Below are 23,088 nucleotides of genomic sequence, written 5' to 3' on the forward strand. Positions count from 1 at the left end.
AACAATCCTGTAGATCTTCATAGGACCAGATAGCCTCATCCTTCTGCTATGGAGTCTCTAATGGATTTGAACAACTGACCTTGTAATTAGCAACCACATGTATTTCCCACAGTGTCATCAAGGCTTCCTCTGGATACACACATAGGTATTTAAACATAAAAGAAGTGAACTAGGAAAGATAATAGCAGAGTCTATCTTCTGGAGCTGGGAAGAAGTTGCTAAGGGATTTATAGCCACGCTCTACTTTTGTTTGTTTGTTTTTAATTAAAGCCAATAAACCAAACAGAAAAGGTGTGACAAAATGTTAACAGTTGTCTATTTAAAATATCAGAAGTGGTCTAGTAGCAATAACTTAGATATGTGTGCTACAAACATTTAGATTTCTAAAATGCCCAAGTTGCCCACCACAAAAAGTGTCAGACTCGAGAGAGCAGAAACTCATTGCGCAGACAGATGCTTGGGAGCACTGCTCTGCACAGGCAGTGCCTTCGTCGCCGGGGCCACCCCTCTTGTCTCGTTTGTACCTGTGGGAAATGATCCCAGTACAATCTCCCTTAAAACAATCTAGACAGCTCCGTAACTTCACGCGACAATGACATTTCAGTCGTCGCCGTAGATTCACGTCTCCACTGTTGCAGATAATGTTTGTGAGGACTCACCCAAGGAGCCGTTCACGGAAACAGAGCCAGACCTTCTTTAACGCGAAATAGTTGGATGGCTTACGGTTCATGCTCGTAGCTAGTCATCTTCCCAGGCTGGAAATCCAAATCTCCTAGCTCTTGTTCCTAACACTCCACTGAGAAGTAGGTCTTTGAGGTCCATAAAAGTAGTCCCGTGCCTATAACATTCCGTTACACTCCTTACCTGGAAGCCTTTCACTGGAACCTCTCACCTTTAGAATGATACTTCAAGGAAGTCTTTTTTTGCATTGATTATAAATTAGAGACATCTCTGAAAACAAACTCTACCCACTACTACCCACTCCGACTCTGACTCATAGCAGCCCCCTGAGACCAAGCAGAACTGCCCCACAGGGTTCGCATGGCTCGAGATCTGTATAGAAGCAGACCGCCACACCTTCAAACCACTCGCCTTTCTGTTAGCAGCCAAGCACTTTAACCGCTTTAAATTCGGAAACCAGATGCCATTGAAACCAGGGCTTTAGAGCGTGTTCGTTGCTGTTTATCCCTGCTGCTCCCGGAAAGGTGCGTTTCGACCCAGATATACCAAATGAGCGTCAACATTTTAATTGGGGCCCCGTGAGGATCTGAACGGACCACCAGTTCGCAGCCCTGCTTTAAACGTAGAAAGAAGAGCACTTTGGAGTTAATGAAATGTTGAAGAACTAAAACATTTACCTTCTCCTGTTTCCTTTTCTCCAGATCTGCGATTTCCCTCCTGTTGGCCGTCTGCGTGGGTGCCAAGCTCCTCGCGTGATTTAATGGATCAGAAGGTCAGATGTCAATCGTGACTTACTACGGGCAAGATCCATGATCTTAGCCGCTCTTTGTCATATTCCAGTGCGATGGGAATGATTTCCTTGGGTGTCGTGTTGGTGCGGTTGTTACGTAATAGACTTTTGAACTCTGGGCCTTCAGGAAAAAAATCATGACATGTAGTGGGCCAGCTACTTTAGGGAGCAAAGGAAGGCTGTGGACACATTTGGGAGAAACTGCGGAATAGTCGAACCATGAGAAAAAGCTGTCCGGTTGACATTTGTTCTGTGAGGGAAATGGCCCTGGGTCAAGATCCAGAGGGCCTTTCAGAGAACCTTTCTCTTGAGCACCATGTGCAATATTCGAGAGCCCAGTGATTACAGGGCAAGCCAGGTGCGCCGCGAGCGCCCGCCACCGTGAAGCTCCGCGTCCTCCACCCACCAGCCCTCTGAGCCTTGCTGTTCGTCTCTAGGCAGTTTGTAATGTCGAGTGGTCTGTTGTGAACACAGGTTATAACACAGAGCTGAGTTTGTTTACTTTATTAGAGTAGCAGAGTTTCAGCCTGCTCTGGAGTGAAGGCTGTTCCCGCACGCTCCTCTGTGTTAATTATTTTTAGCAGTTTAAAAGTTAACTAGGAAACACTGGCTTTCTGGCTGTGAGATGACATTCAGGCTTGGCCAGGGTCTGGTGGAGTCCATAGAAATGCTTGCTGGCGGAGGGAGTTGGGTCTTTTCAATGATGCCTTTGTGCTCCCCTTCCCCATGGCCCCCGGCCTATTGTGCAGGCGCCTCAGGTTGGGTGGTGCTATCTGATGGTAACCAGTACTAATATTACAGCACTCAATGCCCGGGGCCCCCAGTCTGGCTGCCTGTCTCCCAGCCCTCCCTTGGGGGGACCAGTCACTGTTCTCATATCAGAAAACACGATTTGTAATTTATGGAACATTCAAGGGAAAGAGATCACTAAGAATCCTCTAGACCTGTAGTCTTCTCTCTCTCTCTCTCTCTCTCTCTCTCTCTCTCTCTCTCTCTCTCTCTCTCTCTCTCTCTCTCTCTCTCTCTCTCTCTCTCTCTCTCTCTCTCTCTCTCTCTCTTTCCCAACTAGAGTCTTACAGTGAAGCCCAATTTGTAAAAGTAGAGCTGCTGTGTTTGAAGATGAAAAGGGTAGCCACAAGCCCCACCCCTCAGCCATTTCTTCCCCTTAGTCTCAGTCCAGGGGACTTCTGAGCCCCGCCCCAGCACTCCTCCGAATACTTGCACGCCTTTCTTGCCAGTTCTTTCTCCTCAATTCATATGTCAGGAACGTCAGGGAAGGTTTTTTCTGGATGTCCAAGTAATGAGTCATGAGACACAAGAGGGCCCACTCCGTGTGAATCGACCTCTACTGTGTCTAGGAACTGAAACACTCCTACACGGTGACAGAAGTTAGACAGTGGTTACGTGGGGGAGGAAAAGACTTGAGGAAATGTCCAGGTATGTTTGCTATCTTTATCAACGTCTATGTTCCGCTGGTGCATCGATTTGTCAAAACTCATCTAGGTATTTTGCTGTGTGTAACTTATACCTCAATTGAAAGTGAAAACCAGGGAGGAAAAACAAAACAATAAATGAAGCACTGAGTAGTTAAAAATATGGTGGCCCGATAGACGAGTTTGTTCTGCTGTTTTAAAGCTGACTGGGCTTTTTATTAGTTGGGTCTAAGGTCATTATGTAAATTTTTCCAGAAACCAGGTCACCTGGCTGCTATTCTTTGTTTAACAAACACCAAAATTAGAGGATCTCGGAAAACGAAAGAAGCGCACAAATGTTGGTTAGGGCTTTCCAGCCTATAACATGGCGCAGGTGGAATGGTTGGAATGTTACTGGCAGTGTAGCTCCTAAGTAGAATCCTTGACTCCGCTGATCATAGAAGCAAAGAATCATTACCCTGCTTCTGTGTAGCAGAGAGAGAGCAATGATCCCTAGTCAAGGCATCTTCCAGATGGGCTGCTCTGCCTTTTGGGGAGTTCTGAGAAGCCCCTTACAAACTTTTGCTGGGAGGTGGCACTGATAGATGAACAAGGTCTAGGTCACCTACCCAAGATATAGATTTTTATCTGTTTAGAGATTAGGATCAAGGTTAGATTCTCTCTATATAAAGGTTTCTATAAATGAAAAAGTGTTGAGAAATATTACATATTCCATAAATGCATTGGGATGAATGAAACAGTATATTATTGTGGCATATTATTTTATTCATCAGCCACCTGACCGGGAGTGCTCAGCCTTTCTGCACGCTGGTGTATAGCTTCTGAGTGTTCGCAGCTGTGGGTTCAGTTTCGCATGGAATGTACTCTTTGCAGGCTTACGCGGACCGGGACACAGCTTAAGGGTTAGAGACAGTCTCAGCTTCACTCCCTCCCCCACCAAAGAAGGGTCTCTTCTGAGCCCCTTTCCAGGCTTTAGAGCCAATTGGGAACATTGTGAGAAAGAAAGGAGATCAGAACAAGGAGAGACACTCTGCACGTGCTGACCAAGCTCGTTGGGGTCATTGTGGATTGATTTTGATGTAAGGTTTTGTATAGTTCTGAGCTCTGTCTCCTAGATGCGAACCTCATTTTTGCCATGCTTTATTTTGACATTATTATGGACTGAATTGTGTCCTCCCCCAAATATGTCTAGTGTGTCCAAAGATGTCTAGTCTGTGGTTCTCTCAGTAATCATCTCCATGTTATGCCCTAATCTTACGTGTTGTTAATTCTAACCTCTAGATATTAAGGAGACAGGATTAGAGGCCATTATGTTAATGAGGCAGGATAAATGTACACAATCAGGTTGTGTCTTGAGTCAGTCTCTTTAAAAAACAATTGAGCAAGCAAAGAGAAGAGAGATCCAAGAGACCCACTTGCCACCAGGAAAGGAAAGTCCAGGGTGAAGCCTTTGGATGTGGGGTTCCTGTGCTGAGAGGCTTCTACCCCCCGAGAAGATGGATGCCCAAAGTGGAGATAATCAAAAAACGCCAGGTCCACGGATGTTGAAAGGAGACAAAGATTTTCCCCAGAGCCCCCAGAGAGAAAGAGAGAAGCCTCCCCGCTGATTTGGACCTCGAGTTCTCCCAGCTCTCAGACAGTAGTTATGTGTCTTCAAGCTGTCCACTTATGGTATTTCCACTGTGGCAGCACAAGATTACTGAAACAGACATGTACAACTGCAATACGGAGTCCCTGGGAGGTACGCAAGGTGAACACACCCAGCTGCTAACCGGAGGTTGGTGGTTCGAATCTACGCCAAGCATTCAGCCGGTGTGTCCATCCGTAGAGGCACCCGTGCCTCAGTTATTGCAGAGCTGTGTCCATACAACATTTATGTCGGAGGCATTTGACTCTTGCGTTCCCCCCGTGTCTACCCTTGCCCCTTGTTGTAGGTTGTCGTCCTCTTCCCCCAAGTTAACACGTGTCTGTCATCTAGTTCTTACTTTCGCTCCTCCCCCTCCCCGGGTAACCAACCACCTATAATGTTTCCTGTTTGAATGACAAAATTCTCTTGATTTTTTATACTAATTATTTTCATAGATTGCAACTCAATGGAATTTTTGGAAACTTCAGTTAAATAAAAAGGCCACCCGTGACACCTGGTAAAAACAGGTTACTTGTGGATTCAGTCTGGTTTTCAGCATGCAGTGGGTACTATCAAACGATTGGCCATTGATTGCCTGTAATAAGGCTTTGGGCTCTAAAATGCACCTCATTTTCTTGAACTGCTTTGATCCAAACTAAGGAAATGTTTTTATTTGGGTTTTTGAATTAAGGCAGGACACTGAAAAGTGATTATTTTGATTACATGCAGCTCGGGGCATAAGCGGAGGCTTCCAGCTCTGCCTGTAGAGCCAGGTGGGCACCAGGGCTGCGCAGGGCAGGGGACTCAGAAGGACAGTGTTCACAAATGGCAGGAGGAGCTCATGTGCAGTCAGAGCAGTAAGGGCTTGAGGAGGTGCAAATGTTCCAGCTGTGGGGCTGAATTCCTTTGTTCCAGAAAGGACATTCTCTACTACGGGGAGTGATTGTCTCACAAGCGTCAAGGTGTACGTAGCTCCCCCGCTAACAAAAACTCAGTTCATGTAATGAGGATATCATAAAATTGAATCATTTGTAAAAAATAACAATAATAATCTTTGTAACTAACCAAGACATTCTTAACCCATGTATAATCACACTTTGCATGAGCACATTCATTTAGTGGCCAAACCATATTTAATTTAGCAAAATATTTTATCCAGTCATTTCAGTTTCACGAGAACATGAGAAGAGACCAAACTATACGCTCTAAGGGTATGAGTTCATCTGGAATCTGTACGTACACCAAGATGCAGTTGTTCAAACAGAACAAGGGGACATTGGATGGTTTAAAATGCATTAGGAGGTGCCTCACTGACACAGTAGGTAGCACATCAGTCTCAAAATGCACTAGGGCCTTATCCCTTCCCCACACTGAGTCTGTGTGCTGAGGCAGTAATCCACGACGGGGAACAATACAAAGAACGCACCATCAGGATTGGTAGAAGGTTTATTGACAGTCTTTAATAAGCAGATGATGCCACCTTGTTTGCCAAAAGAGAAGAGGACTTGGAGCACTTACTGATGAAGCTAAAAGATCACGGCCTTCGATATGGATTACAACTCAATGTAAAGAAAAAAAAATCCTCACAACTCAGCATAGACAGCATCCAGAGGAGAGAAATAGACAGCATCCAGAGGAGAGAAAATATTGAAGTTCTCCACCATCCACTCTCATGGGAAGAGCAGTCGTGAAACCAAGCAATGTAGTGTATTGTGTATGATATGAAAATCTGCTACAAAGTACCTTTTCACTGAAATATTAAAGGGAATGATCCCAAATATGCAGTGTCAATAATTGAAGCCGAATCCATTGACATTTTTTAACCAATAGCTTGAACATTGTAACCACCAAACTACATTTTTTAACCAATAGCTTGAACATTGTAACCACGAAACTACAGGGAGAGCTGTTGAGTGGGAAAAGATCCTGATTGGAGTCTTATCTCCTCTTCTTTCCCTCGTTTTTTTCTCTGGGTCCACGGGCTTGGGGTAGGAGAGCGGGGGCGGGCAGGGAGGGAGAGGAGAGAAAAATTTCCAACACCTTAATGTGCATGTTATTATTCTGTTTCCAGACAAGGAAATTGAAGGTAGGATGATAACATGCCTAAGGCTTTCACTGTCACAGTGGCTGGGCTGGCTCTCACTCAAATCTGTCTATCTGCAAACTCCCGTTCTTAAGGAGAGCTGCAGTGGGTTGAAACTAATCAGCATACTGTGATGGTTTGCCTAGAGACAGAGATAAACTGGTGAAGATAGTGAAACCAGTTTGGGCCGTGAAGTATCACAGTTCTTGAGACAGTCTCCTTGGGGAGTGCTTCAGAAAGTATAGACCCTCCAAAACTGGTTTTTCCTCCGTCAATTCCCTGTCACGGACTCTAACAGGTGGGAATCTGCATTAAGCATGCTGTGAACACCCCTGTCCTCATATTGAGCGCACAGTCGAAGACCACAGCGGGACAGGATTTTAGCATAAAAGTGTCTTCGAAGGACAGTCTCCGCTATAGCTCTGCATGTCTGCTGTCCTTTAAGACAGGATTTTAGCTCACCGTCAGCAACCTCCTTTTCAGCCGATTTGGTCCGAGACACATACTATCCTTTACAGGAGTCATGTGCCTTTCATTTGAATGAGAAGGTGACTTTTCTTCCAGCTGATAATAATCCTTCAAATCACAGTACTGTTTTCAATGAATGAATTTCAAAACATTTATAAGACCCCTATTTTGTGCACGCAGCACAGCCACATGCTAGTGGTGCCGCCGAAACACGGGCGACGCAGCCAAAAGTGGAAGGATGGCTCCTCCCGTCACTTTCGCTGGTTGATCGGTGAAGACAAGACTAATTATTCACCAGAAGATACATAGAGATGATGTGTTTGAAACTATTCATTCTGAGCCCAGAAACGGAAAAAGGCCATGAAAATCCTCAGGAATGGCATGAATTTGAATTGCACTTTTTAGAATGAGCGAATCTGCTCAGGCTACAGTCAGAGAAAGGCTACTCTTGATGGGATGAGCATTTTGAGTGTCAGGGGACGGTGGGGGGTGTACTTTTAATGAGCTAAGCTTTGGGATGCTAACCCCCATGTTAGCATTTCAATTCCAGAGAGAAGATGTGACTGTCTGCTCCCATGAAAATGTAGTCTTGGCGTGCCACGTTCTTCTATAAGGGCACTGTGAATTGGAATCGACTCAATGGTGGTAGGATTGGGAGCTTGTCGCCAAGTGCACGATATTTTTAGTAAGGACTCCAGCTCCTGGTGACACATCTTGTTTCAATGATATGACACAGGACAGATGATGCTAGATGAATGTGATGGAATCTGTGAAGTATGAAAGGATCAAGGAGAATGTGTTCGTTAATGAGAGACGCCGTTCAAGGCCATGTCTACACCGTGTATGAAAACCCTGGTGATGAAGTACACCACGCTCTGAGCTATTAAATCGGAATCTGTGCTGTCAACAAGATCCAGGTGATTCCTAAGCACAGTAAAATTGAAGTCATGACTGAGCCCTTGCAGCCATACATTAGCCGTCTGCCTTGACCGATTCTTGCTATTGCTGCTCCAGGAATATTCTAAAACAGAACAGTCCTTGACAGCTTCCATCTTGGCTTAGGGGGGGGGGGGGCGTTTGTCTTTTTGAAGGACAGAGATGCTGCTCTCGGGAAGTGAAAGAAGAATTTAAACAAAAAAATTAACTTGCTGTCATTGTTGGCAAGTTGATTCTAACTCATGGTGACCCTACAGAACAGAGTGGAACTGCCCCATCGGGTTTTCAGAAGCAGACTGGCACATCTTTATCCTACTGAATTTCAAGTGGTTTTGAAGCACTGACCTTTAGGTTAGCAACCATAGTGCCTAGCCACTGTAACCACCAGGACCCCATGAAGAGGAAATGGGATCCAAAAATCATGCGGAAGGACCACGGCTGCCTGATCTGAGTCTGATTAAAGCAAATCAACCCACTGGGGAAAATTATCTATAAGCCAGTTAAATCTTATCTGAATGATATCATTTTATGGAAGTGTTAGACACCAATAGGCCTCACTTTTAAAAGATTTGGGAGGCGGGGGGGTGAGGTATGGAGTGGAGAAAAATAAACTTCTGGTTGAATTCACTCACCTTCTGGGAATAGCCCATTAGAAAGCACCCAACCAGTGCTTACATTTCAAAAGGTGAAAGGATATTCGGGAGATAGAAGATGGAGAAAAAGGCTTTGATCTTATAAAATGAGTCGCAAACGTGAACTATGGATGCCATTTTATATTTTGTAGGATCCACATTGTTAAAATAAACAAAACAACCACCACCACACCGTGGAATCCACTCTGATCCCAGTGTGACTCCATAGGACAGAGTTGAATTATGCGAAGGCTTTCCAAGGTTATCATCTTTAGGGAAGCAAACCGGCCTCTTCAGAGAGCCGAGCACTTGACCACTGGGCCAACAGGGTCCCTCCAGAAACACCAACAGGTGAAATTTATTTTAATGATACAACACCTAGCATTCTAAATCCGAAATGTCATTCAAACAGCCCAACACTTTAGGTGTAAAACTGTGTAGTGAAGCAAACATGAAACTCTAGGACATGACTTTATAGAGGTTTCTAGATGAGTCAAAAGTTACGTAATAAGGATAGATGGGGAGAAAGGTCATAATACTGTCCCAGCTAACTTTGAGCCTGGGCAACTGTACATTGAAGCAGTCGATCTTCCGTTCACAAGGAGAGATCGCAACTCCCATCAGGCCTAAAAACCCAAACACAAAAGCTACCTTCCTGAAGCTTAAAGCAAATAGGGAATCCTTTAGAGTTGCTTTAAAAGACTTTATTTACTTTAATTACCCCTAGGAAGAGTCATAAAGCAGAGGTGGGAACTGGGCCCCCGTCCAAGGCAAATACAATAAACTCTGTGTTATTTGGTGAATGTAGATTAGATTAACAACAACAAACACCCCCCCCCCAATTATACTTAGCTCATTTACTATATTTTCCCAGGAACTTAAAAAAAAACTTTTCTATCTATATTTGATCCTATGGAAACTCTAAAGCAGACAAAGTGAATTTTATACTTATCACTGACTGTCTCTAAATCAATCTTTAAGAAGCATGCATTCTGTTTCCAAATTAATCTATAATTTTTACTTCACAAATATGCTTTAAAATAGGGATTTGTTGTTGCTGTTGCCAAGTGTCATCAAGTAAGTTCTGAGTCCTAGCGACCTTCAGTAAGACAGAACAATCCATTGCCTGGCCCTGCACCGGCCTCACAATTCTGATTGGGTTTCCGCCCTTGTTGCAGCTGCTGAATCTCTGCCTTCCCAAGAACGACATCCTTCACCAGGAATTTCTCCCTCCAGATAACATAGCCAAAGTCCATGTAATAAAGTCTCGCCATCCACACTTCTAAGGAGAATTCCAGTTTTACTTCTGCCAAGGCAGATTGTTGATCGTCCAGCAGTTCGTGGTGTATCCAGTATGTTCACCAGCGCCTTTAGGCAGAGACATCAATTCTCCTTCAGTCGCCCTTATTCATTGTCCCATGTGTTGAAAATTCCATGGCTTAGGTCAGGCACTCCTTAAACTTCAAGGTGACATCTTTGCTTTGTAGCACATTAAATCACCCTTTTGGAGCAGATTTGCCCAGTACAATACAATCGCCCTTTGGTATCTAGAAACTAGGGGGTTGGTTCCAGGACTCCTCACGGATACCAAAATCTGAGCGTTCTCACGTTCCACATATCAAATGGTGTCGTTTGTAACCTACACACATTTTCCCTTATACTTTAAATCACCTGTGTTGTGAGTGTTGTGTTAGATGCCATCAAGTGGGTTCCAATCCATATCAGTCCCTCACACAACGGAATCAAATGCTCCCTGGCCCTGCACTGTCACAGCTACTGTCTCAGTCTGTCTCATTCAGACGCTTCTGTATTTTCCTGGACCATCTTGCCAAGTGCCATGTCCCTCTCTAGGGAGGGATTGCTTCCTATAGTATGACGGACATAAATGAAATGAAGTCTGTCCATCCAAATCTCCAAAGAGCATACTGCCTCTGATTCCACAATAATTGTTCCTAACACTTCTGGAAATCAAGATCTTTTATGGGAACTTGATAATAAGAAGACCTCTTCTTCCCGAAAAGTTCCCATTAGCACAAAATCTTAGGCAAACTTTTAAGGAATCCGTGGACTCGTTGAAGCTCATCTTTAGACCTCCAAGATAAAAGAATCCCAAACGGCCATGATTCTACCACTCCGTGCACACGTATACTCTGGCTTTTGGATTCATGTAAATTATTTTAAAAGAAAACATGCCATTTGTTTGTAAGGGAAAAAATCATTCACCTTTGCTAAAAGTAAAAGGCATCTGTGAAAGGTATTTAGTTATTAAATATTTTAAATAGTTCATCGATGGACCTACCTCCTAAACTGGAGGTTCTTTTGTATTGTGCTTTGAGACACACTGCCCTAGGTCTGTTTAACATTCGGGGTCAAGAAGCCCTACTATTGGGGTCCCTCTGACAGAACAGCTGGATGAAAAGGATTCTCTGGAGAGTCCATGAAGCCATCATAATAGCATAACTGGTTAAACTATTAAGCATGGGGTTGGGAGCATCCAACTGGGCAGAGTCATTTGTTTCTGACCTGGTGCAGACTACTTTATAATTGCTTCTACTCTTCTGTTGGTGGTTTTACTTCCTTGACTCTATTGGACAGAAGATGGAACAAAAGCTGGCTCTCTAGAGCAGCGGTTCTCAACCTGTGGGCCGCGACCCCTTTGGGGGGTCGAACAACCCTTTCACAGGGTTCGCCAGATTCATAACAGTAGCAAAATTACAGTTGTGAAGTAGCAACGAAAATAATATTGTGCTTTGGGGTCACCACAGCAGGAAGAACGGTATTAAAGGGTCACGGCATTAGGAGGTTGAGAACCACGGCTTTAGATTCTTCTATAGGGTAGGCATGGGGCTAGAAGGGAGGAAGACACGGAAAAGACCTGGATGGTGCTCAGGTTAGCTCTTTTTGATCCCTTATGGGTTCTCCGGTCCTCTTTGCTAGCCTCTTCCTCGCACAGTCCACTGAACACAGGACACGGGGCATGGGGAACTGGATAGATAACTTAAAAGAGTCCCTTCTTAGGGAATTGGAAATTTGAATTTTTGTGTGAAATCTTGTTTTTCAAATATTATCTCGTTTACGATTATTTTGTTAACATTGAATGCACCAGTCATTGGAGCCCTGGTGGCACGGTGAGTGATACCATGAGTTAACCACAAGGTCAGCAGTTTGAAATCACCAGCTGCTCCAAGGGAGAAAAACGAGGTTGTCTCTTCCCATCAAGAAACCCATAGGGGCCGTTCTACTCTGTCCGATAAGGTTGCTATGAATTGGCATCAACTCAATGGCAGTGAGTTTGTGTAGCAAGCATACGTAGCCCATACCTGTCTCCGTGGAGGCTTATGAGCTGTGATGATGAGGAACACATTTCAGTGGAACTTCCAGACTAAGACGAACTAGAAAGAAAGACCCAACGGTTGATTTCTGAAATCAGCCCATAAAAGCCATATGGATTGACCTATCCAATGTGCAACTGATGTCAGCACTGGTGCAGGGTCAGCAGCATTTGGTGCTATGGGGCACGGGTCAGTATGAGTCAGAGGTAGACATGATAGCAGCTAACAATAGCAACAGGAATTTGCCATTCAGGCCACTGATGCAGAGAGGCCTAGGCCAACGGGATGCCAATTACACATCTAGCCAAAAACATCAGAATGATTCTCCACTAGGAAATGTAGTCGTGCATTTTGTTGCTATGACAGTGATGAGAGGGGCGGGTGCTATCGCCTCAGTGTCATAACAGCCAATGAGAAGGACTCGAGATTGCTCCGGTTCTCGGAGGTGCAGTCCAGTTCGCCAAGCATTGGGCACTGAGACCCTGTATGACAATACAGAGGAGAATGGACTTCCTGTGGCATCTTTTCCTGTCTGTTTGTTTGGGTGGGTGGGGAAGACAAGCTGGATTTCTGGGTCTCTTTGGTTTATCTTGGATTTCTGTAAAATTTTGCCAAATGACTTAATTCCGCTCCTTCTGGCTTTAATGTGTTTGCACTCTTCAAAGAGAGGCTTTAACTTTGTTTTTGATTGAGCTCCAAAAATATGGCCCTCAAATAGATGGCGTGATTCAGGCGTTATGGCTGGGAAAGGGCTGGTACTGCTAAAAACCGCATGGCTTATAATTCTAGAACATTCCCTGGCCCTGGAAGGGAGGGATGGCGAAGGGGCTCTCCTTGCTCGTAGCTGTTTGGACAAATCGACTTTTCCATAAGGCTCTCTCTCACAGCCACATTTGTTTAACTGCGATTTTTGCCAAATCTTGTTCAATGATATTTTCCCTGAAAAAAAAAAGAGGGTGTTTAATCCCTTTCTCTAGCATTTTATAAGAATGACAGGACAACCTGCCCCTCTTCACTCGTCCACCCTTCTAGTGCCCTCCTAGTGCCCTGAACGGTCCACTCTCCCTGCTCCCTCCCTCCCCCTCTCTGCTCCCCTCTTTTCCCTTCCTCTCCTCTTTCAGAAGTGCCTGCCTGCCTTCCTCCCTCAGAAGTTTTCACTGTTGTATCACATGTATGTGCTGTTGAATATAAAGCTCAGCATGTATGTGTGTGTGTGTGCGTGTGCACGTACACCAATGGCATCACCCCTCCACAAAGATATAAAAACATTCCCAGCATCCCCACAAGGTTGCTGCACAGCCCCCTGCCTGCCCATCCATTCCTGCTCTCCACCCAGATGACCACTGCACTGCACTGATGTCACCTTGGGCTAGTTTCCCCTGCTCTTGGTGTCCTCTTTTTACAGGGACACTTGTTGCCCAGTATCACACCTGTGCAATGGACTCCTGTTATTGTGCGTGTGAGTGTTTTATTGGTTTTCATGGCGGAGTTGCACTGACGAGGTATCACCATGTGCTGTTCTTTTGCGGAGAGCCACGTGGAGAGTCCCCCGTGGGGTGGGGGTGGGGTGTCTTCTGGCAAACATGCATTTCCCTGGGATGGAGACCTAGGAGGCCCAGTGCGCGGGGATGTGGAGGGTGTATGTTTCCTCTGTATTAGAAGCTCCAAACTGCTCTCTCTCCCAGGGGTCTCAGAGCCGGACTCGGCATCAGGAAGGTGGGAGCCTTTCCGTTGTTCTGACACCGGGTCGGGTCCGTTTTGTTTTAATTTTAGCCTTTCTGGTGACCGTGTAGTACCGCAGCACAGTGGGCTTTTACAGCTGAAAAATACTAGTTATAAAATCCGCTGACATTTGCGAAGGAGCTTGGGTTACTACGTATGTGATAGTCACACATGTAACTATTACAACCCTTTTAGGGAACCCAAATGCCCCAGCTTCCTGAGACACGGCTCCGTGGTGACGTGTTCCGCTACTAACTGGAAGGTTCCCTGTTCCACCCCGCTGGCTGCTTTGAGGCGAAAGACGCAGCAGTCTGCTTTGACAGCTCGGGAACCCCTGTGAGGAGTTCTCCTCGGTCCTACGGGGTCACTGTGCTTTGCAATCCGTTCTCAGGCAGCGGTGTGATTTCTTTTTCTACAAATGACTAAACGGGACCATCAGCTAATTTGCTCAGAGTCATAGAGCTGAGGTTTCGGCCCACACCTAGCTGGTAACCCATCTATCGTGCTGCTTCTTCACAAGCATATGGTCTCTGGAGGGTCTCGGGGACAGCAGGCTAAACACGGATGGAGCAGCAGCCCTAGGGGATGAGCCAGCAACAGCTTGGCCCCAAGAATGCTCAACCTATCTAGGGAGAGAGTCATAAAGGGTTGTAATGTCGCCTGCCTGAGGAGAGACGTAACTAGCTTGGCCTGAGGAGGCAAGGGGAAGGTTAGGGGCCTCAAAGCCGAGGGAGCCCCACTTGAAGAGGACCATGCAGAGGGAGCATCTCTCAGAGTGGAAAAGGGACGAGCAGTCTGGGGAGTGTCAAGCATGGCTGAGGGAAGAAGCCATTGGGGCGGGCTGGGGCAAACGGGGAGAGATGGGTCTGGTGGGAAGAGACACCTGGGACCACTTTGGCAGTATTCCCATGTGTTCGGGCTTTACCGAAGCAGACACAGGTGAGGGTTGTAAAGGGGAATTTCCAAGTGCCCAGGTGGCGAAGTGTTGATGATTGGGGCTCCTAAGTGCACGGTCATCAGCTGGAAACTTGCAGCGCCTCTGTGGCGGAAAGGTGAGGCTTTCTACCGCCATAAAGAGTGACCGGCTGAGAAACTCACGGGGGCCAGTTCTGCCCGGCCCCAGAGGGTTGCTAAGAGCCGAAACTGACTATACTGGCAGTGAGTGTGAGGGGTTGTGTGGTTTGTTTTTTAGTTTTTTTTGTTTTTGCCTCTCTTGAAGCATCCCTGAATGTTAACACACTCAGTTACTGAAAAGTTGAAGGTTCCTACCAGATTTGCCTCAGAATAAAAACCGAATGATTTGCTTCAAAAAAAAACCAGCCACGGAAACACAGGTGGATCTGTTTTACTCTGACACGTGGGACGAGTAGAAGCCCTCATCTTTTTCTCAAAGGATCAGCTGGTGGTTTCAAACTGTTGACCTTGAGGTTATGCTCCCGAAACACCAAGCTCACTGCTATCAAGTCCATCCAAACTCATAGAGACCCCGCAGGAAACGGGTAGAACTGACCTATGAGTTTCCAAGGTCATAACTCTTTACCAGAGTAGAAAGCCTCATCTTTCTCCCACAAAGTAGCTGGTGGTTTCAAACTGCTGACCTTGCAGATCACAGCTCAATGTTCCACCAGGGCTGCCATGATGCACTGTGTTGCCAAGTCTCCTTACATAGAGTGGAGGCATGATCATGCACCGCCTGGAAGGACTGTCCTTAATCCAGGCCAGGGAAGATGAAGGCTGACAGGGCAGCGTGTTGGGGTCTGGAGATATTAGGTGGGTTGACAGCAAAACATACACTCTGCGCTGCAGCCCAGGGCGTAGACGTAGACAAGTGAAAGCCAGGGGATGGGTGGGAGGGCAGGAGGAAGAAAGAACTCCAAAGAGAGGCAGGAAGGGGTCTGGCGGAAGGAGGGAGAGACGGAAGAGCAGGGGCTGTAAAGGGTAAAAAGGGAAGAACAGAAAGACACCTTAGAAAAACCGTAAGGTGTAAGAAGTTGCTGGCAGAATATGCCTGTGATTCAGGCCTTTCAAACGATGGTCCAAAATCGCCCCCGTTTCGTTTTGGTGCTTCGTCGACACGTATTTCCACGGCCCTCCAAGGGCCCAGGGAGCTGACTTCTACCTGAAGATAATCTGTCCGGTGTACGTAAGACTTCATTCAGGGCCACTGCCTCGCCTGCAGACAGCTTCGCGCCTTCACACACCAGCAAAAACATGTGATCTGAGGAGTGCGTTAGAGCAAATTATACTCATTGCCAGCCAGCCCAGCAGCAAGCAAGGGACTTTTCAGAATTATGCATTACTTTAAAAGGATTTTTTAAAAAGTGTTATCAGACCTGAAGCTTAATGGGCTTCAAATCCGAAAGGAACCTTCGAATAGAGGGGAATCTTAAACATCATTTCAGGCCAAAATCGCCTCATCCCTTTCCCAGTTACACGCAGGAACATTCGTGGAGCGGACTACTGCTCTCTGCGATGATTGTTTCCAGGCTGGGTGGAAATGAATTGGAATAGGGAGGGGAGTGAAGGTTCTAAGAGGATCAGGGCCTGTAGACATGGATAAAGTAGCATGTCAGGTGTTACCTATCCAGGCAGTCTCGGTGTTCGAGGATCGGGTTTCACTGGGGATTTAGGTTACCTGGAGCCTCTTTAGGTTGTAATACTGGCTTCAGCAGCAGGCCAGGAGGCATGGGGTGGGATCTCCTGTTAGAGACAGCAGCCTGGAGTTGTGAGTTATTTGTCTGGGGACTGCGTTCTGTGGCAGAATCCGTCCAGTCATGACGCCAGCCAAGCGTCAGTCAACACAGGCATCTACGTAAGATGCATTTCAAGAGGGATAATTGGGTTAGCTCAGCCGCATAAGTTCAGGACGTGCCGTTGGGTTCCAGGCAGTTTACCTGCTTCAGAAAGGCGTCCTTCTGCCTGTCCTGTGCTGGGAGAAGCTCGTGCTCAGATGTGGAGGTTTCCGCAGGTCCTGGAAGCCTGTAGGAGAGCAAGGTAAGTGCCAATCCTCTTGTGTGATGCCCGGCGTGAGCACGCAAGGAGCTTTGTTACAGTTCATGTGTGGAGCGGGACCTGGCCTTATTCAGGTCGTGGGCTTCCCGTAGCCAACTTCCCCTGAAACGCTAATCACCGTGAAGGGGGGTGAGATGCCACAAGTGTTTTTTGTCAAGTGTCCACCCATATCTTGAACTGGAGTTCAGTGACAAGCCCTGTAGGCTTTTTATTGGTGAAGAAGTAGGAGGAGCAAGATGCTAATAAAAGGCGGTAGATTATAATGCTATATTTTCTAGACCCGAAAAGAACATCTTAAGGAGACCCGCAACAGAAACATAAATTATCTGCCTATTCCGAAACAAGATATTTAAGGACTATATAGGAATATAAAATTGTATTCCAACCCACGCACCCGTCCTTGCGGGACAAGGACAACTGGAGTATGGTCTGTGGAATGGATCCATAGAGCTGAGGTTTTGGGGGTGTCTCCTGTTATACAAGAAAGGTGGAGAGAAGTGGGGTGTTCACGCTGAAGAAGACGGAGTAATGGTGGCTATTGTCTAGTATGTGAAGGACTGAAATAGGAAGGAAAGAGATAGCTTTCTTTAGGGAGAAAAGGTTTGTCTTTGGGGGACTGGAGAGGAGGCCCCTGTGAGAATCTTATTTGAAAGAGAACCAAAACAACAACAAAGAGTTTCATTCCCCAAAAATGCATTTATGTCCATATGAAATTGGCACCTGCTTGCAAAGCTTGCACGAGCCCCTGTGAATTCCATGTAACCACTCCTGTTCTAGACGGAGGGAGAAACAATACATGGGAAATTTCAAATCAAGGCCTCATTCAAATCGGCTGGGAATGGTTACAATAGAGATTGTTTTCCTTTCCCATCCCTTGGTCCCTTTCTGTTTTCTTCCTTCCTTCCGTCCTTCCGTCCGTCCTCCGTTCCTTCCTGTAGGGGATGTCGGTGCTGCTGCTGTTCTGCTTAGCGGTCATCGGTTCAGCTGCCAACTCAGGGCCCAGGGCCAGTTGTGGATCCCATTGCTGTGACCCATAGGGTTTTCAGAGGCTGATTTCCAGAAGGAGCTCCGTCCCCCTGAGTCTGGAAGCTCCGAGGCCACCAACTCAACACCCTACAGCATGCAAACCCCCAGGAGTAGACCACTTGTAGTTAGTGGAGCAGGAGGTGCCTCGGCTGGCCTCTCACGTGGTTGGTGGGGGAGAGAAATCTGTCACGGAACCCCCCATTCTGAAAGTCGATACATTACCGCTTCATTCGAGGAGGGATAAACTGTGATAGAAGGAAATACCATGAACAGTAGTCTCAAACAGTTGCATTTGGAAGCAGGTGGTGCTGCTAATGGCCAGGGCATTCAAATGACAAAGGATGGCTATCTGAAATCCCTAACCTCGGATTGAAGTTCCTACGCAGAGGCGACGGTTAAGCTCGGGCTACTAGCCCACAGATTGGCCAGCCACATCCACCCAACGCCCCTTGGCAGGCAGGTCGGCTTCTGTGCTTCCAGAAAGCCACAGGCTGGGGAAGGCCACGGAGCAGTTTCCCCTGCACACCTGCCACCACCATGAGTCAGAGGCCAGTGGACAGCAGCTAGCCGCAACGGCAGCCCGTCCTGAGAAGAGACTGTGAGCAAAAGCATACTTTTCAAAGTCAGTCTCAAAGGTGATGAGTTACAAGGAACTCTAATGTTCTCCTCTGCCTAAGCTCTCCATAATTATGTTCCCCTTTCTACGGTTCAGCCTATGATAGGCAGCATTCACGTTTTGTGTAGGAAGTTACAGTAAGTGGCTAACTGTACGTACAAACCAGGTTTACATTAAAAATCTTATTTAATGGTTTGAAAGGTGCTACTATGATATTTTTTAAATTAAAGAAAGACAATACATTCTAATCAAAATGTGAATGAATACCGTAGATCGTGAAATGCATGTGAAATAATTTAGTCTTTTCCATGAGAAGACTCTTAGCCTGGATTCCTTTTTTAATAGGACAGAAAATGAAGCTGCGTTTTAAGGTAATACTTAATGAGAAAGAAAAGTAATTATGGATCCAGTGAAAGGGAATAATATAAAGTAATAATGCTTGTCTTTGAGATTCTAGAGAGGAACCATTTTCAAAGGCCTTTGGTCCCGTGCTTTTTTAAGTGTGCAATTGGGATATGAACCGGAGGATGCGAACATTTTGGTCCCGTGGGTGGCAGGGTTTTCTGAGCGGCTGAGAGCTCGGGCCAATGCATGTGAATCGGACTTAGTTTACCAAGCAGAACATTTGTCTGTGACCCTCCTGTGTCCAAGTGCCCAAGGCTCTGGGCAGGCATTGTTGGGGTGCAAGGGGGTTCTCATCTTCAGAGAACTTAAGCCAGGTTCTGGTCATCAGCACAGGCTGCGGAAAAGATGGGTGATGGCACCATCCAGGATTTCCCAGCTGCGGAGAAAGAAGACGGGGAGAGGTTGTGGGCAGGATTCGCTGACAGCCGTCAGGGAGGAGGTGAGGACTGAACGGGCCCCTGAGAATTAGGAAACACTGTTGTCCTCCCCTGTCGGTAAGCGGCAGCCCCCTTCAGCCCTGTGTAATACCCAGAACTAAATGTGAGACTCCAGTCCTCTGTCTCTCACCCCTAAATCTGCACTATTTGCAACTTCTACATAGTCTCCCCCCAAAATGATCGATGCTGCTCCCTCCTGCCACCTCCATCACTCCAGGTCAAGCCACCAGGGCCTCTTCAACATTCGCTGGTTTTCCTTTTTCCTTTTTTGTCCCATCCTGCAGTCAAATTTTCACCAGATGGTGAAGTCCCTCCCTTGATTGAAACTCTTTAACGGTTTCTCCTGGGGCTCAAAGTGAGATCCCTACCATGGCCACCGACACCCTGCAGGTTGTGGCCTCAAGCTCACGGATCTGACCTCTTATTGCTGCCTGTTAGTATGTGACGGGTGAGCCACACGGACTTCCTGTGAATCTTCAGCCTGCGAGACTCTTGTTAGGTCCCAGTTTCTGTGCAGTCAGTTCTGACTCCTCTCTGACCCTGCCTGTGTCAAGTAGCAAGGCCCATACGGTTTGCAAAGCAGATCACCAGGCCTGTCTTCCGAGGTATCTCTGGATAGGTCTGAACCACTGACCCTTCGGCTGGCCATGGAGCATTTAATGGTACATCACCCAGGGCACAAAGAATGTAAACATTATTGAAGGCTAGAAACGGAAATCCATTCTTGAAATTTACAGGAGGGCTTCTTTTGGGGGGTGTTTTCAAGGTTTGGTTTGTTTTTTCATGATGCTGTCCCACAAATCTGGCCTCATTTGTATCTTAAAATTTATTACCAACCTTTTAAATTATTTCCAAAGATAATTCATCTTAAATCCCACCAAGAAGTCGAGTCAGTATCTGTCTCTGCACCGTCTACTCTGTCAGGCACAGGAGCTTGGACGATCATAAAATAAACAGACACGGGACCCTAGCTTCTTAGCATGTTTAGCCTACTGGCGACGCAGACAATTACAACATGATATAATTGCAACGAGGAGTTTTACAATATGCTATGAGAACGCGTGGGTGGGGCACCTAACTCTGACTTGGGAGAGCTAAGAAGGCTTCCCAGAGATTTTAGCCGAGACCTGAAATAATGAAGCAGAAGGCAAAGGCCGGTATCAGGACACCAAGAGGGCTTCAAAAAGTTCGTGGAGAAATGGACTTAGAAGACAGTGGAACTTTCCCATGAACAGATTGGCACCCCTTGTATTCTCAGCAGAGGAAACCCCCATGCAAATGGATAGTATTAAGGAAGAGGGTGGTACTTTCGTGGAACCCAGAAAAGTTCAGAACAGCGGCAACGTAGTGGAAATTCAAGGAGCATGGAGGGAAGAAGATAGGCGAGGTAAGCAGCAGCCTGTATAGGTAGTCCATATATATATATATATATATATATATATATATATATATATATATATATATATATATATATATATATATATATATCGGGCCCTTATAAGGCCCTTGAGGTATTTGGACCTATTCATAGCAAATGAAAGGTTTCACACAGTGAGATCTGATCATGTGTTTTCAAGTGCTTGCTCTGTACAGAATATGCAGGGGGGGAAGGGGGAATTCCGGATTGGAAGATTGGCTGAAAGGCCATTATAATGAGAAAGGGCATTGGTAGGAACGGTCAAAGAGGTAGTAAGAGTGGCGAGATATTCAGAAGAGAGGTTAGAAAAGAAAATCCCTACACAGATGACATGGAGGTTAGAGGGGGAAACGCAGCATGAATCATCTGTAAATGTCGACCAGGTTTAACCCCGTCCGGGGTATTTGCTAAACTAAGAACTTGAGGGTAAAGGGATATTTGGGGTGAGGGAAGAGAGACATCACACCTGACAGAAGGACCCCTTCCTTTGTCTAAGAGTGGGTGTCCTTCGTGGCTTGGGTTCTGGGGACGTCAAGCATACCGGAAGGGGATCGCGGACTATCTCTTGGACGAAGTACCCACCAAGTTCTGTCATCCCTACACAAGAGGTGCGAGAACGATTGAACGTGCTAGGTAACAGGTCAGGTTCGTTCCATCTCCCTTATTCTGCAGCACCTGCTATTTTCATACCCCCCCCCCCCACGATGTCTCGAGTCCTAACTGCTTGGGACACACTGATTGCAGTCCGTTGGGGAATTGGGTATTTTCTCAGCCCAACTGCTGCATGTCATTCTTCAGCCAGACATAAGTTCTCATTTACATTCTGAATGAGTAAGTGTCTAGGCTGTGTGACGCTGTATACACTTAATGGCCATGTGAACGTGGGAGAGACAGACAGACACAAAAAGATGACAAAAGATATCTGCTCGAGACACCACCCAATTAATGTAATTTCTGTGACATCATCCCACTTTAGTTGATGGCATCTGAAATGAGCAGCCCTTGTTTGGCCTCTGATTTAAACTCTTGTTAAACGTTGTGCCTTTTGAGACACAGACACAGAGGACTGCTGAAACAGAGTTTCTCAGTAGCAGCACAATTGACACCTGGGCCTGGATATGTGAAATGTAGAATGTTTATCAGTATCTCAGGCCTCTACCTACTAGGCCCATGGAATCAACGTACACATTCTTAATTAGAACATCCTGTCTTCAGACATGGTCCAATGTTGTACAAGAGAAGTTGGAAGGCAGGGGTGGGGGAGACGGTTGGCTAGCTCAGAGAGAGGGCTGCGTGGGAGAGTAGGGAGAACCACCACTGCCAGCTGAGAACAACTGTTGCTTTAGAGCTACATGGGCATCTCCTGAGGGCTTGTTAGAAATGCCGATTGGCCCCAGCCCAGACCCATTGAAATACAGACTGTAGGGGTGAGGTCTGGCCCCTTATGGTCCTGATGGCATAGCGCCTCAAGTTTGAGAACCGTGGTTCCAGAGCCAGTGAAGGTCATTAAGGTTCAGGAGAAATACTCATGGGAAGGCAGATTTTATAAGGGGAAGTTTTCACTCTTTCCTTCCCCCTTCCCTCTTGTGAAAGCAAATGAAAATGCATGATTCTGTTTCGGAGCACAGAGGTTATGGCTAAATGGTCAGTCATCGTGGAGAATACTTATCGATGGTAAAACCTGTTTACATCACACAAAAAGTTTGTTGTTCTGAGCAGAATCTTTTTTCCCCTTTAATTCATAAAGCTCAAACAATAAGACCATGGTTGGCTATCAGATTAATAAAGAGAGCCCCGAGAATAAACACGGGGCAAAACTGTCTACAAGTAGAAGGTCGATGTGATGTGGCAGCCTCCCTTCAGGTTAACGGACCCACCAGCCTGCTCCAGTGCTCAGTACCTTTGAGGGAGCACAGTCAGGTGTGTGCGTCAGGAAGTCCTCGTCTCGATTTTCAACCTTTGCTTCCTCTCACGGATTTGTTCAGCCATCCCTTTACTACCCCCCAAATCTCACAGAATTGGGAAGTAGACATTGATGATTTCTGTAGACTGCAGTCTTAAAATCCATCCTAGCAATCATGAAAGTACAGATAGAAGTTCTGCTTTTGCAAGTGCCTCATCAAATCTGTTGGGTCCTTCAACAGTCCACGGATGGCAGTGCCTTCCAGGTTGGTTTCATTTAGAGGCACTCTGTGCTTCTACATGTGAGAAAATATGTCCTGAAATAGAGTTTACCATGTTGATCTGACTGGCAACCTCGTACACCTTGGGGTCAGATTACTGTCACTCATAGAGTTTTCATTGGCAGGGATCAATCACCAGCCCTTGCTTCCTAGCCCCTCCTAGTTCCTGTTCTACATCATGTTAACAGGGACGCTTCTACTGGGGGGTTGGAGGTGCACGGGTGCTTGGATGCATTGGCCAGAATAAACAGGCTATGCGTTGGCCAGAAACCAAACTCAGATCTCTTG

General features: G+C 46.3%; 1 protein-coding gene across 10 annotated transcripts in view; it reads left to right on the forward strand.

The window, feature by feature from the left end:
* Positions 1-23,088, forward strand: part of THRB (thyroid hormone receptor beta) — a 455,296-nt gene that overhangs the window by 189,753 nt on the left and 242,455 nt on the right. For all 10 annotated transcript variants that reach the window (XM_075547158.1, XM_075547153.1, XM_075547147.1 and 7 more), the window contains exon 3: positions 1,383-1,453. The gene's annotated coding sequence lies outside the window, so the exon portion shown is untranslated. The remainder of the gene's footprint in view (positions 1-1,382; positions 1,454-23,088) is intronic.

The sequence above is a fragment of the Tenrec ecaudatus genome, chromosome 4 (genome assembly GCF_050624435.1).
Source record: "Tenrec ecaudatus isolate mTenEca1 chromosome 4, mTenEca1.hap1, whole genome shotgun sequence".
NCBI lineage: Eukaryota > Metazoa > Chordata > Mammalia > Afrosoricida > Tenrecidae > Tenrec > Tenrec ecaudatus.